Source organism: Panthera onca, chromosome A1 (assembly GCF_046562875.1).
Source record: "Panthera onca isolate mPanOnc1 chromosome A1, mPanOnc1 haplotype 2, whole genome shotgun sequence".
NCBI classification, from domain to species: Eukaryota; Metazoa; Chordata; class Mammalia; order Carnivora; family Felidae; genus Panthera; species Panthera onca.
In genome coordinates, this window is record NC_138339.1 from 199,718,351 (window position 1) to 199,734,093 (window position 15,743).

At 38.0% G+C, this 15,743-nt stretch overlaps 1 pseudogene; it reads right to left on the reverse strand.

The window, feature by feature from the left end:
• Positions 1–2,242: 2,242 nt before the first annotated feature.
• Positions 2,243–2,717, reverse strand: LOC132680557 (ubiquitin-ribosomal protein eS31 fusion protein pseudogene; annotated as a pseudogene).
• Between the last annotated feature and the right edge of the window lie 13,026 nt (positions 2,718–15,743).

Below are 15,743 nucleotides of genomic sequence, written 5' to 3' on the forward strand. Positions count from 1 at the left end.
CTGATATTCTTAAAAGTATAAGAATGAGAGTTATATTTATTAAGAACAAAATCTTGAATGACATTCAGAACAAAGATAAATATTCTTTTCTTCATTACCATTGCATATTTTGCTTCAAATGCATTGATGTTTAATAGCAATTACTTGAATCAAAGCAAAATTAATCCTTGTTTCATTTGTAGTTAAAAAACACCTAGGCAGTTTTCACAGAATTCATAGATAGACGTACATGGGATTCTGTCTCGTACCTACTCCATTATTGCAGGATTCCCTAGAAAAGCTCCAGTCTTACAAAAGCAGCTGCTTGTATTTAGTGATAATCCTCTGTACTATTAGTTTTGTCTTTTGGGATAGGAAATTGATTACCTGACCTTAACATAGTGAAGACTTTGCATGTGTCTTGCTTTCTGCCTCAGACAGTAAATTAGTTGTATAAACAGTAAAAAATAATTACGAATACAATGATGCTTTAGTTGGTTAGAAAAATTTAGAGAAAATGAAAAATAGGCTCTTATTTTTATTTTCCATAGTGTTGTTTTATTTACTCTTATTTATTATTTTGTTTATTTTTATTTTCCATAATAAGTTACAAATTAAAATGCTACTGCCTTAAATAATGCATTTTATGGTGAGCTCTTTATGCTTTTAGTAACATACCCATAAACGCTTTAGCAGAGAGAGCTGATAGGTAAATGAGTGACACTGAATAGAATTACATATCAGGATGCCTGTATTTCTATCCAAAGGGAAACTGCTTTTAACTTGGACACTCACAGAGTATGACAATATCTGTTCATTAACTGAATAAAACAGATCAGTTACAAACAACAAAAAATTGAACATTTTCTCTCAAACATACTTGGTTAATTAGTACTGAGGAATTCAAAATTAGTGTGAATACCACTCTGAATAACAAATATTTATGTGTATGTAATTTTTATTTAATTAGCTGCAAAACCAAATTTACAGTGTCCTCAAATATAGTAAATATTCAGCCATTACTGACAATTTTTTTTACCAACAAATTCTTTTATCTCTTGTCCATATGACAATCTCTCAGTGTCTCATGAAGTCTTATGCCACTGTACAAAATAGACTCCACTGAGAAAAACTCCACTGAGAAAAAAATACGTATTTCCTTCTGCTAAGTACCTAGTGTTCTACCAACCTTGATGACAACTTTAAGTTTTTTTATGGATCCCAACAGAAATGCAAGTGGGAAGATAAAAACTTCCTGGAGATAGTACTATGATTGGAAATTCTCAGTGTATGTGGGAAATAGATACTGTGTCTAATATATTAAGTATATTAAATATATAATGCATTAAATATATATTATACATATATACACACACACACACATTATATATATTTAACACACACACACACACACAAACACATATATACAGATCGGTACAGTATTAGCTTGTTTCAAAATTTTCCTTAGAAAATATGATTTCTTTTCCCTCCAAGTTTACCTTTCCTTAAAAATGTAACCTTCCAAACATCCTAGATTTCTTTTTAAGTCTTCACCTTCTACCTGGTGTGGGCCAGAGGCTCCACGTTCTCCTCCATCACTTATGAGAAGCAGATGTTCTACTTTTAACAATACAAATCATGTCTCCAGTGGTCCATAACCCCTCTGGGTTCAGTAATGTCTTATTTTAGATATATATAGGTTGCTCTTACTTTCTAATTTGTTTAGATATTCACTTTAAAGGATATGTGCCTTATGCCAGTATTATTAGGTTTTTATGGTAGGAGGGTTTCTAAACACGTAGTTTATTATATTTTTGAAGTCAAGGTAAAATCACATCATGATATCTTATTATTAGATGTGGAAATTTTCCACATCATTTTTGAATTTAATAATTATCTTGTTTCTCTTGAACTTGTATTTCCTTCAGTCATTTTAAGATACATTTTTTCTCTAAGTGTTGTGAATAAATAGCATTGGAGCTTTTACCGGAATTTTTTAAAAGTCAAGATTATTTGGATGTATCAATCTGTTCATAACTTTGAATACTAACATCCATCAACATTGAGAATGTCTCCCTTTAGTCAGCTTCTTTTTTATTTTTTTTTATTTTAATATGAAATTTATTGTCAAATTGGTTTCCATACAATACCCAGTGCTCATCCCAACAGGTGCCCTCCTCATTTGTAATTTGAATTTTTCCAAGGAGCTTTGTTATTGTTGGTGGAAAATTTATTTCATTGTATTTTTTTAGTTTGTTTTTTATTAACCCGCACGCAATTCCTTGCCTTCCAGTTTGTTGAAGCACTAGGTCAGACAACATTTGCCGCAATAACATCTGTCAAAGTGGCTAGCCATAAAAACCCCAGCACCAGATTCATCTGAAGGGCACTCCCAATGAAGGCAACTAATTTTACCATTCTCATCTACCTTATAGTAGGACAGCCAACTTAACCTTCTTTTTCTTATGCTTATTCTTCCTGGGAATGGTGTAAGACTTCTTCCTTTTCTTAGCACCACCATGAAGTTTCAACACAAGATAGAGTGGACTCCTTTCAAATGTTGTAGTTAGAAAAAGTACATCCACCTTCCAGTTGCTTGCCAGCAAAACCAGGCTCTGCTGATCAGGAGAAATTCCCTCCTTACCCCGGATTTTGGTCTTTACCTTTTCTATTGCATCCGAGGGCTCGACCTCTAGAGAGATGGTCTTCCCCATAAGGGTTTTCATGAAAATCTACATCTTGGCAGAGGTTCCACCACAGACGGCAGATCATAAAGGGATTCTATGGTGTTTTCATCAGTTTAATTTTATAAATTCAATAATTATTTATGGATGCTTATTCTCTATCCACAAAAATATTTTAAAATACTTTTTGATATATTATTTAGGCAGTTACATTTTCTGCACGTGATATATTTTTTTCTTGCCAATACTCATGATCCTAATTTCCCATTTCTTGTCTTATGGAATTAACTGACTTCCAGTGTAATGTGAAATGATTGGTATATAGCAGTTTTGGTTCCCCCTGAGCTGAATGGAAATATTTCTAAAGTATGATCACTAGGGATGACTTTAGGTCTACATTTTTTAAGATCTCCTTTAATACTACTCTAAAAAAGTTCCTTTCTATTATTAGTTTTAGATATTTATTTATTTAAAAATCCTTTATACACTTAAGCATTGGTTTTTTTTACTTTAATTTTTCCTTTATATGTTTCATATTTATTCAATTAATGTGGTGGAATTTATTAATATATGTTTTCATGTTTATGTATCCTTACTTTTTTAGAAAAAACACTGCTGAATTTGATGTTGGTGGATTCCTAGAAAGGTAATAAATAACCCCCTTTCCTTCATCTAACCAATTGGAAAAAATAATTTTGGTTGATTCATTAAGAATGCAAATCAGAGAATCCTGGGAAGATGGCGGCGCAGGAGGACACTGGGCTCACCGCACGTCCTGCTGATCATTTAGGGTCCACATACACCTGCCTAAATAACCCAGAAAACCGCCAGAAGACTAGCAGAACGGAGTCTCTGGAGCCAAGCGCAAACGAGAGGCCCACAGAAGAGGGTAGGAAGGGCGGAGAGGCGGTGCGTGCTACATGGACTGGCCGGAGGGAGCCAGGGCAGAGGGGCAGCCCGCCAGCCAAGCAGAGCCCCCGAGTCTGGCTTGCAAAAGCTGAGGGGTCGGACAGAGTGTGTTCTGACAGCAAGCGGGACTTGACATCTGGAAGGTTATAAGTTAACAGATCTGCTTGGAGAGCGGGAGGGCTGGAGGACAACAGGAGGGAGAGTTGTTGAGTCCCGGAGGACAGAGTGCAGCTTGGCGGGGAACAATGGTCCTCGCCAGCGCCATCTCCCTCACCTATCCACCAGCCAAAATCCCAAAGGGAACCAGTTCCTGCCAGGGAACTGGCAGGCACCGCGCAAACACCCAAAGCTGCGCTTCTGCGGATCCATCCCTCCAGCGGGTCTGACTCCCTCCTGGTGCAGCAGGGCCCCTCCCAAAGCGGATCTCCCAAGGAAAAGTGAGCTGAGGCTGCCCCTCCCGCCCCTGTGCACCTTGCCGATCCACCCCCAGCTAATATGTCAGATCCCCAGCACCACAAGCCTGGCAGTGTGCAGGTAGCCCAGATGGGTCACGCCACCGCATAATGAATCCCGCCCCTAGGAGAGGGGAAGAGAAGGTACACACCAGTCTGACTGTGGCCCCAGCGGTGGGCTGGGGGCAGCCATCAGGTCTGACTGCAGCCCTGCCCACCAACGCAAGTTATTCAAGACAGCACAGGGGAAGTGCTAGGCAGTTCCACACCACTCCAGGGACTATCCAAAATGACAAAAGGGAAGAATTCCCCTCAAAAAAACCTCCAGGAAATAACAACACCTAACAAACTGATCAAAAACGATTTAAACAATATAACAGAAAGTGAATTTAGAATAATAGTCATAAAATTAATCGCTGGGCTGGAAAACAGTATAAAGGACAGCAGAGAATCTCTTGCTACAGAGATCAAGGGACTAAGGAACGGCCAGGAGGAGCTAAAAAATGATATTAATGAGCTGCAAAATAAAATGGAGACGACCACAGCTTGGATTGAAGAGGCAGAGGAGAGAATAGGTGAACTAGAAGATAAAATTATGGAAAAAGAAGAAGCTGAGAAAAAGAGAGATAAAAAATCCAGGAGAATGAGGGGAAAATTAGAGAACTAAGTGATGCACTAAAGAGAAATAATATAAGCATAATTGGTATTCCAGAGGAGGAAGAGAGAGGGAAAGGTGCTGAAGGTGTACTTGAAGAAAAAATAGTTGAGAACTTCCCAGATCTGGGGAAGGAAAAAGGCATTGAAATCCAAGAGGCACAGAGAACTCCCTTCAGACGTAACTTGAATCGATCTTCTGCCTGACATATCATAGTGAAACTGGCAAAATACAAGGATAAAGAGAAAATTTTGAAAGCAGCTAGAGATAAACGTGCTCTAACATATAAAAGGAGACCTATAAGACTCGTGACTGATCTCTCTACTGAAACTTGGCAGGCCAGAAAGGAATGGCAGATCTTCAATGTGAAGAACAGACAGAATATGCAGCCGAGAATCCTTTATCCAGCAAGTCTCTCATTTAGAATAGAAGGAGAGATAAAGGTCTTCCCAAACAAACAAAAACTGAAGGAATTTGTCACCACTAAACCAGCCCTACAAGAGATGCTAAGGGGGATCCTGTGAGACAAAGTACCAGAGACATCACTACAAGCATGAAACCTACGGACATCACAATGACTCTAAACCCATATCTTTCTATAATAACACTGAATGTAAATGGGCTAAATGCGCCAACCAAAAGACATAGGGTATGAGAATGGATAAAAAAACAGGACCCATCTATTTGCTGTCTACAACAGACTCATTTTAGACCTGAGGACACCTTCAGATTGAGAGTGAGGGGATGGAGAACTATTTATCATGCCACTGGAAGTCAAAAGAAAGCTGGAGTACCCATACTTATATCAGACAAACTAGACTTTAAATTAAAGGCTGTAACAAGAGATGAAGAAGGGCATTATATAATAATCACAGGGTCTATCCATCAGGAAGAGCTAACAATTATAAATGTTTATGCGCCGAATACGGGAGCCCCCAAATATATAAAACAATTACTCACAAACATAAGCAACCTTACTGATAAGAATGTGGTAATTGCAGGGGTCTTTAACATTCCACTTAACAGAAATGGATAGATCATCTAGACACACAGTCAATAAAGAAACAAGGGCCTTGAATGATACATTGGATCAGATGGACTTGACAGATATATTTAGAACTCTGCATCCCAAAGCAAGAGAATATACTTTCTTCTAGAGTGCACATGGAACATTCTCCAAGATAGATCACATATTGGGTCACAAAACAGCCCTTCATAAGTATACAAGAATTGAGATCATACCATGCATACTTTCAGACCACAATGCTATGAAGCTTAAAATCAACCACAGGAAAAAGTCTGGAAAACCTCCAAAAGCATGGTGGTTAAAGAACACCCTACTAAAGAATGAATGGGTCAACCAGGCAATTAGAGAAGAAATTTAAAAAAAATATATGGAAACAAACGAAAATGAAAATACAACAATCCAAACACTTTGGGATGCAGCGAAGGCAGTCCTGAGAGGAAAATACATTGCAATCCAGGCCTATCTCCAGAAACAAGAAAAATCCCAAATACAAAATCTAACAGCATACCTAAAGAAAATAGAAACAGAACAGCAAAGACAGCCTAAACCCAGCAGAAGAAGAGAAATAATAAAGATCAGAGCAGAAACAAACATATAGAATCTAAAGAAAACTGTAGAGCAGATCAATGAAACCAAGAGTTGTTTTTTTGAAAAAATAAACAAATTGATAAACCTCTAGCCAGGCTTCTCAAAAAGAAAAGGGATATGACCCAAATAGATACAATCATGAATGAAAATGGAATAATTACAACAAATCTCTCAGAGATACAAGCAATTATCAGGGAATACTATGAAAAATTCTATGCCAACAAACTGGACAACCTGGAAGAAATGGACAAATTCCTAAACACCCACACGCTTCCAAAACTCAATCAGGAGGAAATAGAAAGCTTTAACAGACCCATAACCAGCAAAGAAATTCAATCAGTCATCAAAAATCTCCCAACAAATAAGAGTCCAGGACCAGATGGCTTCCCAGGGGAGTTCTACCAGACGTTTAAAGCAGAGATAATACCTATCCTTCTCAAGCTATTCCAAAAAACAGAAAGGGAAGGACAACTTCCAGACTCATTCTATGAAGCCAGTATTACTTTGATTCCTAAACCAGACAGAGACCCAGTAAAAAGAGAGAACTACAGGCCAATATCCCTGATGAATATGGATGCAAAAATTCTCAATAAGTTACTAGGAAATCGAATTCAACAGCATATAAAAAGAATTATTCACCGTGATCAAGTGGGATTCATTCCTGGGATGCATTCACAAATCAACATTCACAAATTCACAAATCAATCAATGTGATACATCACATTAATAAAAGAAAAGATAAGAATCATATGATCCTGTCAATTGATGCAGAAAAGGCCTTTGACAAAATTCAGCAACCTTTCTTAAAAAAAAAAAAAAACCATTGAAAAAGTCGGGATAGAAGGAACATACTTAAAGATCATAAAAGCCATTTATGAAAAGCCCACAGCTAACATCATCCTCAATGGGGAAAAACTGAGAGCTTTTTCCCTGAGATCAGGAACACGACAGGGATGCCCACTCTCACCACTGTTGTTTAACATACTGTTGGAAGTACTAGCATCAGCAATCAGACAACAAAAGGAAATCAAAGGCACCAAAATTGGCAAAGATGAAGTCAAGCTTTCACTTTTTGCAGATGACGTGATATTATATATGGAGAACCCAATAGACTCCACCAAAAGTCTGCTAGAACTGATACATGAATTCAGCAAAGTCGCAGGATACAAAATCAAAGTACAGAAATCAGTTGCATTCTTATACACTAATAATGAAGCAACAGAAAGACAAATAAAGAAACTGATCCCATTCACAATTGCACCAAGAAGCATAAAATACCTAGGAATAAATCTAACCAAAGATGTACAAGATCTGTATGCTGAAAACTATAGAAAGCTTATGAAGGAAATTGGAAAAGATATAAAGAAATGGAAAAACATTCCGTGCTCATGGGTTGGAAGAATAAATATTGTTAAAATTTCAATACTACCCAAAGTTATCTACATATTCAATGCAATCCCAATCAAAATTGCACCAGCATTCTTCTTGAAGCTAGAACAAGCAATCCTAAAATTCATATGGAACCACAAAAGGCCCTGAATAGCCAAAGTAATTTTGAAGAAGACCAAAGCAGGAGGCATCACAATCCCAGACTTTAGCCTCTACTACAAAGCTGTCATCATCAAGACTGCATGGTATTGGCACAAAAACAGACACATAGACCAATGGAATAGAATAGAAACCCCAGAACTAGACCCACAAACGTATGGCCAACTCATCTTTGACAAGCAGGAAAGAATATCCAATGGAAAAAAGACAGTCTCTTTAACAAATGGTGCTGGGAGAACTGGACAGCAACATGCAGAAGGTTGAAACTAGACCACTTTCTTACGCCATTCACAAAAGTAAACTCAAAATGGATAAAGGACCTGAATGTGAGACAGGAAACCATCAAAACCCTAGAGCAGAAAGCAGGAAAAGACCTCTCTGACCTCAGCTGCAGAAATTCCTTACCTGACACATCCCCAAAGGCAAGGGAATTAAAAGCAAAAATGAACTACTGGGACCTCATCCAGATAAAAAGCTTCTGCACAGCAAAGGAAACAACCAACAAAACCAAAAGGCCACCAACGGAATGGGAAAAGATATTTGCAAATGACATATCAGACACAGGGCTAGTATCCAAAATCTATAAAGAGCTCACCAAACTCCACACCCGAAATACAAATAACCCAGTGAAGAAATGGGCAGAAAACATGAATAGACACTTCTCTAAAGAAGACATCCGGATGGCCAACAGGCACATGAAAAGATGCTCAACGTCGCTCCTCATCAGGGAAATGCAAATCAAAACCACACTCAGATATCACCTCACACCAGTCAGAGTGGCCAAAATGAACAAATCAGGAGACTATAGATGCTGGAGAGGATGTGGAGAAATGGAAACCCTCTTGCACTGTTGGTGGGAATGCAAATTGGTGCAGGCACTGTGGAAGACAGTGTGGAGATTCCTCAAAAAATTAAAAATAGACCTACCTTATGACCCAGCAATGGCACTGATAGGAATTTACCCAAGGGATACAGGAGTACTGATGCATAGGGGCACTTGTACCCCAATGTGAGAACAGTACTCTCAACGATAGCCAAATCGTGGAAAGAGCCTAAATGTCCATCAACTGATGAATGGATAAAGAAATTGTGGTTTATACACACAATGGAGTACTACGTGGCAATGAAAAAGAATGAAATATGGCCCTTTGTAGCAACGTGGATGGAACTGGAGAGTGTGATGCTAAATGAAATAAGCCATACAGAGAAAGACAGATACCATATGGTTTCACTCTTATGTGGATCCTGAGAAACTTAACAGAAACCCATGCGGGAGGGGAAGGAAAAAAAAAAAAGAGGTTAGAGTGGGAGAGAGCCAAAGCATAAGAGACTCTAAAAACTGAGAACAAATTGAGGGTTGACGGGGGGTGGGAGGAAGGGGAGGGTGGGTGATGGGTATTGAGGAGGGCACCTTTTGGGATGAGCACTGGGTGTTGTATGGAAACCAATTTGACAATAAACTTCATATATTGAAAAAAAAAAAGAATGCAAATCAAAAGAGAGAAAATTATTTCTATTACCAAGAAAGACTGTGATAGGATACTGTGGCTTATTTTCCTTATCCATGTGGACTTGTTAATTCTCCTGGACAAAATTAGACGGACTTCCCTTGGGGTCATATACACTGCTGGAAAATTCCATGTCTTTCCACTAAGATTCTACTACGGTAATCTTTATAACATTAAGGAGCTAGTCTTCAGATTCTCCCTGTTTTCCTTTTTTTCTTTAATTAGATTTCTAATTTGCCTTTCTACTTCTATTATTGTCACATTTATTTATGTCTTTATGTATTTAAATAGATAAATATTTTTTATAAGACTGGAAGTCTCTTAGTTTATTTGTAATGTCAATTTGCTTTATCCAGCAAGTTTTCTTATATGGTACTTCATTGAATTTAAGCTCTGTTTCAAAACTATTCAGATTTCCATTTTCAACTATGTATTTTTTCTATTTTTCTATTCGAAACGAATATTTCTTTTTTGAGCCTATTTGTGTATAGATCAGAATAGTATGTCCTAGTAGTTAATTTAAATTTTTTAAATTTATTATTGAGAAGAGTATTTATTATTATATCTACTGTTACAGAGTTTATTCACTCATTCAATAAATAATTACACATCACCTACTATGTGCCAGATAGTTTTCTAAGAACTAAGATTATATCAATGAATCAGATACAAACTCCTAATTTTTTTTAAATTTTTTTTAACATTTATTTATTTTTGAGACAGAGAGAGACAGAGCATGAACAGGGGAGGAGCAGAGAGAGAGGGAGACACAGAATCCGAAACAGGCTCCAGGCCCTGAGCTGTCAGCACAGAGCCCGACGCGGGGCTTGAACTCATGGACAATGAGATCATGACCTGAGCCAAAGTCGGACGCTTAACTGACCAAGCCACCCAGGCGCCCCACAAACTCCTAATTTAATGGATTGTATATTATAGGAAGAAATTTGGGAGGGGAAAGCCAGGTAAAGAAGCAAAATAAATTGTATGATAAAATCTAAGGAAAAGAAACAGCAAGATTGGGAAAAGGAATAGGAATACCAAGGACAGTAATGGATCCAAATGTTTACCCTAACATGCAAACCAAACCATTACTTTGCCACAATGTTATGGATGTTGATTAAAGAGATGAGCCCCCTACCCCACCCCGGGTCAGAGGTAAATGACATTAGTACTGATGGCACAGGAAAAATCATGAACATTATCATATTTGCCTCAGTTCTGCTTCAACCTGAGTCCCACAGGGGCAACATTGATCAGCCAAGAAAAATGCTGTATCCACAATTTGTCACATTACAGAGGAGGAACTCAGAGCAGAAAGAACCTGAATCCTTTATAACAGAGAATAAGAAAACCTGTCATTTGTTCTGAAGGAGACACTATATTTTCCAAGATTGTTCATCATACAAACATACCAGAAAAGATAGTCCCTCCCCCAACAAAAAACAACAACAACAACAACAACAACAAAAACCAGTGTGTGTCTTCATTCACAAGACATGCAAAAATGTAAGAGACTCAAGTGTCTCCTCATAATATTCACCTGTTGGTTTTCCATCTTGGCTTCAGTTGAATTTTCTCATGTGTAAACTGATATTAGCCAATCTGAATAATGTGACCAACAGTGGCTGATCAAATCTGTTCTATTTATCTCACAGGGAACTTAAGGCTAACTTCTCAGAGAGAAGTTGACCAAGGAAGCACAGTTAGCCTCATTTCAGTGAATCATCCTAGTTATCTAAAGGATACATAATCTATTGGTATAGTTTCTTTAGTTACAAGTCTTCGTGTGCCTGGGTGGCTCAGTTGGTAAAGTGTCCAATTTCAGTTCAGGTCATGATCTCACAGTTCATGAATTCAAGCCCCACATCAGGCTTTGTGGGACAGCTCAGAGCCTGGAGCCTTCTTCAGATTCTGTGTCTCCCTCTCTCTCTGCCCTTCCCCACTCATGCTCTGTCTCTCTCCCTCTCTCAAAGATAAATAAACATTTAAAAAATTAAATATTTGCAAATCTTTTATGATCACCCTAAGGGGTATGTCACCATGGTATTAGGAGGAAAATAAATTAATTCCTAGGGTTGATTCCAGATAATAAGTACAGTTCCAGAGGTCCATAGAAAGAAAGTGTTGGTTACAACTGTTGGAGCCTTGAAAGCTCTACTTACATCTGTTAAGAAGCACAAGTCCACAGATTCTCCAACATAACCTGGCAGATGACTCATAGGCCCTGGAGTTTCCAGTTCAATTGGATTATTGAGTTTAGGTCTTGTTTTTGGAGGGATTGCCTGTTGGTAGTTATTTTAATTTGCCCAACTCGCCCAAACTAATAGCTAAATGGCATTCTTTAGCCTATAAAAAGACTGAGAAACAGCCAAGAGGAAGGGAGTGAGAAAAAAATCCTGAGGTATTGACAGGCATTTTGTGGGGGGAGGTTCAGGAGCCAGGGCCATCCTTTTAGTTTCTGAGAGTGCTTCAAAAATTAAAGAAAATAATGATCAGACTGTGACAGGGTTTTTGACCATCAGAAGGATCAAGTATTATAAATATATTCACACAATCCTAAGGAGCTTTATTTGGTGAACAGGCCTCTGAATTTTGTCAGGGATTATCATCTACCTCTGCAAAACACTGAACCTCCAGAATCTTCATTTAGGTAGCAAGCCTCTAAAGTTATGGTGCATTTATCTCCTACCCTCTATCTCAAGAGTGGAAAACTTTTTCTGTAAAGGAAAATATAATAAATATTTTTAAGTCTGTAGTAGATATGATGTCTGTCACATCTACTCTATTGTTATAGTATAAGAGTAACTATAGACAATATGTAAACATCATGGCTCTGTTCCAATAAAGTTTTATTTACAAAAGATTGAACTTGTTAATCTCTCTCTAGTTGGCATATATCATACTAAGATGCTTAAGTAGTTCCTACTTCCTACTCATTAGATCCAATCAAAATGATACAATCAGTAATGAGTAATAGAATGTGAAAAAAATCAAAATATTTACAGACAAAAATATGGCACAGAACAGAATTAACATCACCTTCAGACAACTGTGAAGCTGCACTGTTGGCCCTACCAAGTAAGTGAAACTTGCTTCTAATATTTTTTTTCATATTGATATAGAGAAGCCAGTATTAGCCAAACCAATAGCTGCATACCAAGTGCCAGGAGCTGTGATGATCTGCCCAATAAAGATCAGGGGCTCCCGAGTGGTTCAGTTAGTTGAGCATCGGACTCATGATTTCAGCTCAGGTCATGATCTCAGGGTCACGGGATGGAGCCCCAAGTTGGGTTCAGTGCTGAGTTTGGAGCCTGCTTAAGATTCTCCCTCTCTTCCCCATTTATGCTGTCTCTCTCTCTTAAAAAAAATACTACATCAAAACAAGTTGCAACTTGGGTTAAAACCAGATTAAATTTGAAATAAATCAGTTATTAGTCAAGCTCTCTCTGACTTACGTGTAAACAGGTGATATACATTGAATTTTGTAGGCGTTACCACTAATGATTTTTAAAATGCATTTATCATGGCATTAACACCTGCAGTTTCACCAAGGACGTGACAGTGCTTCTGTTTAATGATCTTCATAGGGAGGAGATATTAGTAGGAGTCCCACAGTAATAGAAGATGGCTGTGATGGCCTTGAGGAGAATGGACATGTCCTTGCAAGGCATCTGCCCCCCAAAAAACTTATTCCAAATTTTCAAGTACAGAAAGGCAAGCTTCTGAAAACAAACAAGAGAGTGTGCCACTCCCAATAGCAAGGAAGGCTGTGTAAACTAGGGTCCAAAATCCTCAGTTTCATCTGAGTTCAAAGTACCCATTTCAAGTCTCAGGGTTCCTTTTTTTCCCCTAATCTACACCTTCTTTGTCACATGAGAAAGTTGATGAGTCTGTGAACCCAGTTGATGTTGTATTTCTGCTGCATATAATTAAATTTTGTGTGTGTTTTTTTTTTTTTTTTTTAGCAATATTGGTTCTGAGATACAGGAAATAACTGATTATTCTATGGCTGTCATGGAAGCTCTTTAATTTTCAGACTAAATTTAAAGTGAGAGTCAAAGACTTGAGCTGGTCATTTTCTTTCTATAAGTGCAGTGCATACAGAAGAATGCATGTAACACTACAGCCAGGCAATGGTCCCTAATTACCTCCATAACAGTCAAGTGGAGCAGCCTCTTGGGCCCTCAAGGTTCTTGTTTATGTTAGAATTTTATCACAATCAACCAAATGTGGGCACCTGGGTGGCTCAGTTGGTTAAGCGTCCAACTTCGACTCAGATCATAACCTCACTGTCTGTGGGTTCGAGCCCAGCATCGGGCTCTGCGCTGACAGCTCAGAGCCTGGAGCCTGCTTCTGATTCTGTGTCTTCCTTTCTCTCTGCCCCTCCCCTCCTTGTGCGCGCTCTCTCTCTCTCTCTCTCTCTCTCAAAAATAAATAAACATAAAAAAAGAGAAATCAAAGGAAACAACCAACCACATGTGATAACTTGATAAATTAGAAGCCACTGCATACTATAGATTACTAGCTTCCCAAGGATCTTTTACAAGGAGCTCAGCATTACACTGAAGCCCAATCCAATCCCACCCCAGAGAGGGTGTCTGCCAAAATTACTCCCAATATCAACCCAGTATCAATCAGATTCAATTAGGAGTTGGAAAAAAAACCTCTTATTTTGAGAAAGGAAATTTTAATAGAAAGAGTTTTTAACAGACAAAGGTAGTTAACTACTTAAAGAAATAAAGAAATACTCATAGATCTAAAATTAGTAAATGGAAACATAAAGCTACTATCTATAGACTAAGGCAGAGTTATAAAAAAGAAAGACACCTTCCCAAAGACAGATTTAAATCTCTTTGAAGAGGGTCTGTCAAACTCAGAAGCCAACAACTCTACTGGTGTCAAAACAAGTTTCTGAGAGTGCAAGCTGGAGCTATGCTGTTGGAATCACCCACAGTTGTCACAAGGTGTGGGTCAGGCACAACAGGTCTATAGATATGGCCACTAAGTCAGGCGAATTGATGGAGGGTTCTGCCACAACTGCTATGGAAGTGGCATTTGCTAATGAAACAGGTAACATAGGTAAATAAAACAGATAACACTATCCGCGATGGTCTACAGAAAGCAGTTGTTACATAGGTAAGTAGTTGTCTCCATGGTGGTAGAAACTTGATCATAGAAATAGCCCACTGACTGGGAGAATGTGGCAGAGATGGTCTTTACATTGGGTTCTAGGAGTAGGTGGCCCAAGAGCTTGACTGAAAACTGCCGTAAAGCATCCTTGTATTGGGAGAGTCTGTGAGGTCCACTAATATTGTTGGGTAAATATAACTGGAAACTAAATCTCCTGCCACCTGAGAAAACCTCTCTACAGAAATAGAAGAGAAATAAAACAAGTTTTGTTAGGGAAAGAGTATTAAACCATAACATGATGTGCATCACAGGTATTTTCTAAAGAGATCACAAAAACTCTAAGAAATCATACCCTTTTATGTAGCCAAGTGGTACATTATATACGTTTTTCAGATAAACAATAACTAATCCTTGATTAAGAGGACTCTACAGCACCATTTGTTACATACAGTTTATCCTAAATCACTTGGTAATTAAAGTAGCCACTTGTTTTGCTAAATACTTTTAAAAGAAAACATAATTTCTTATATCCTTATGACAGGAATAAGGTTAGGTTTGCAACCTGGAACCAGGAAACTGGGAGATAGGGTAGACATCTTGCATTTTAAGAAATGGCTCCCAAGCCTTGACAGGTTCCCAGGTTCCTGGGTTACTCATTTACCCTTCTAATAAATTTACACACATTTCAAAGAGGCAAAGAAAGAACATACGACTTCTCCAAAGTAAATGTCCCAACAAAGGTAGATTCCCTTCCTTTAACTTCAACAGGAGAATTAAAATCTTCTATTTTTAATTTGTATTTGTTCTTACAATATGAGCATCAATGGACCTCAAGAACCATGCTTGATAAAAGGAAAACTGGAAACAGGACCAGAACTGGGAAAGGAAGTGACATCGTATCTCTGTCTGTTTACAATGCCACTCTAACGCTTTCTCTTAACAAAGCTAAATATTTTTGCTAGCTGTAAGGAACAAATTTATAGGAAGAGGATATTGCTCTGGTATCACAAAACAAGACAAAAAAGGGTTGATTAGGAGCTGAGAGGAAATAAATTGATACCTTGCCCACATCTTACACACACTTTACCCCACTTTTTATCTCTAAAATAATTAATCCCAGATATATATCAGAAAAGCATATAGACATAAATTATTACTCTTTACAGCAACAAAGTCCCCACTGTGGAACCCCATTGTGGGGTGGTATCATCATTTATTCAATCTATTGGTGGACAATAAGTTGCAGCCACAATACACTGTTTA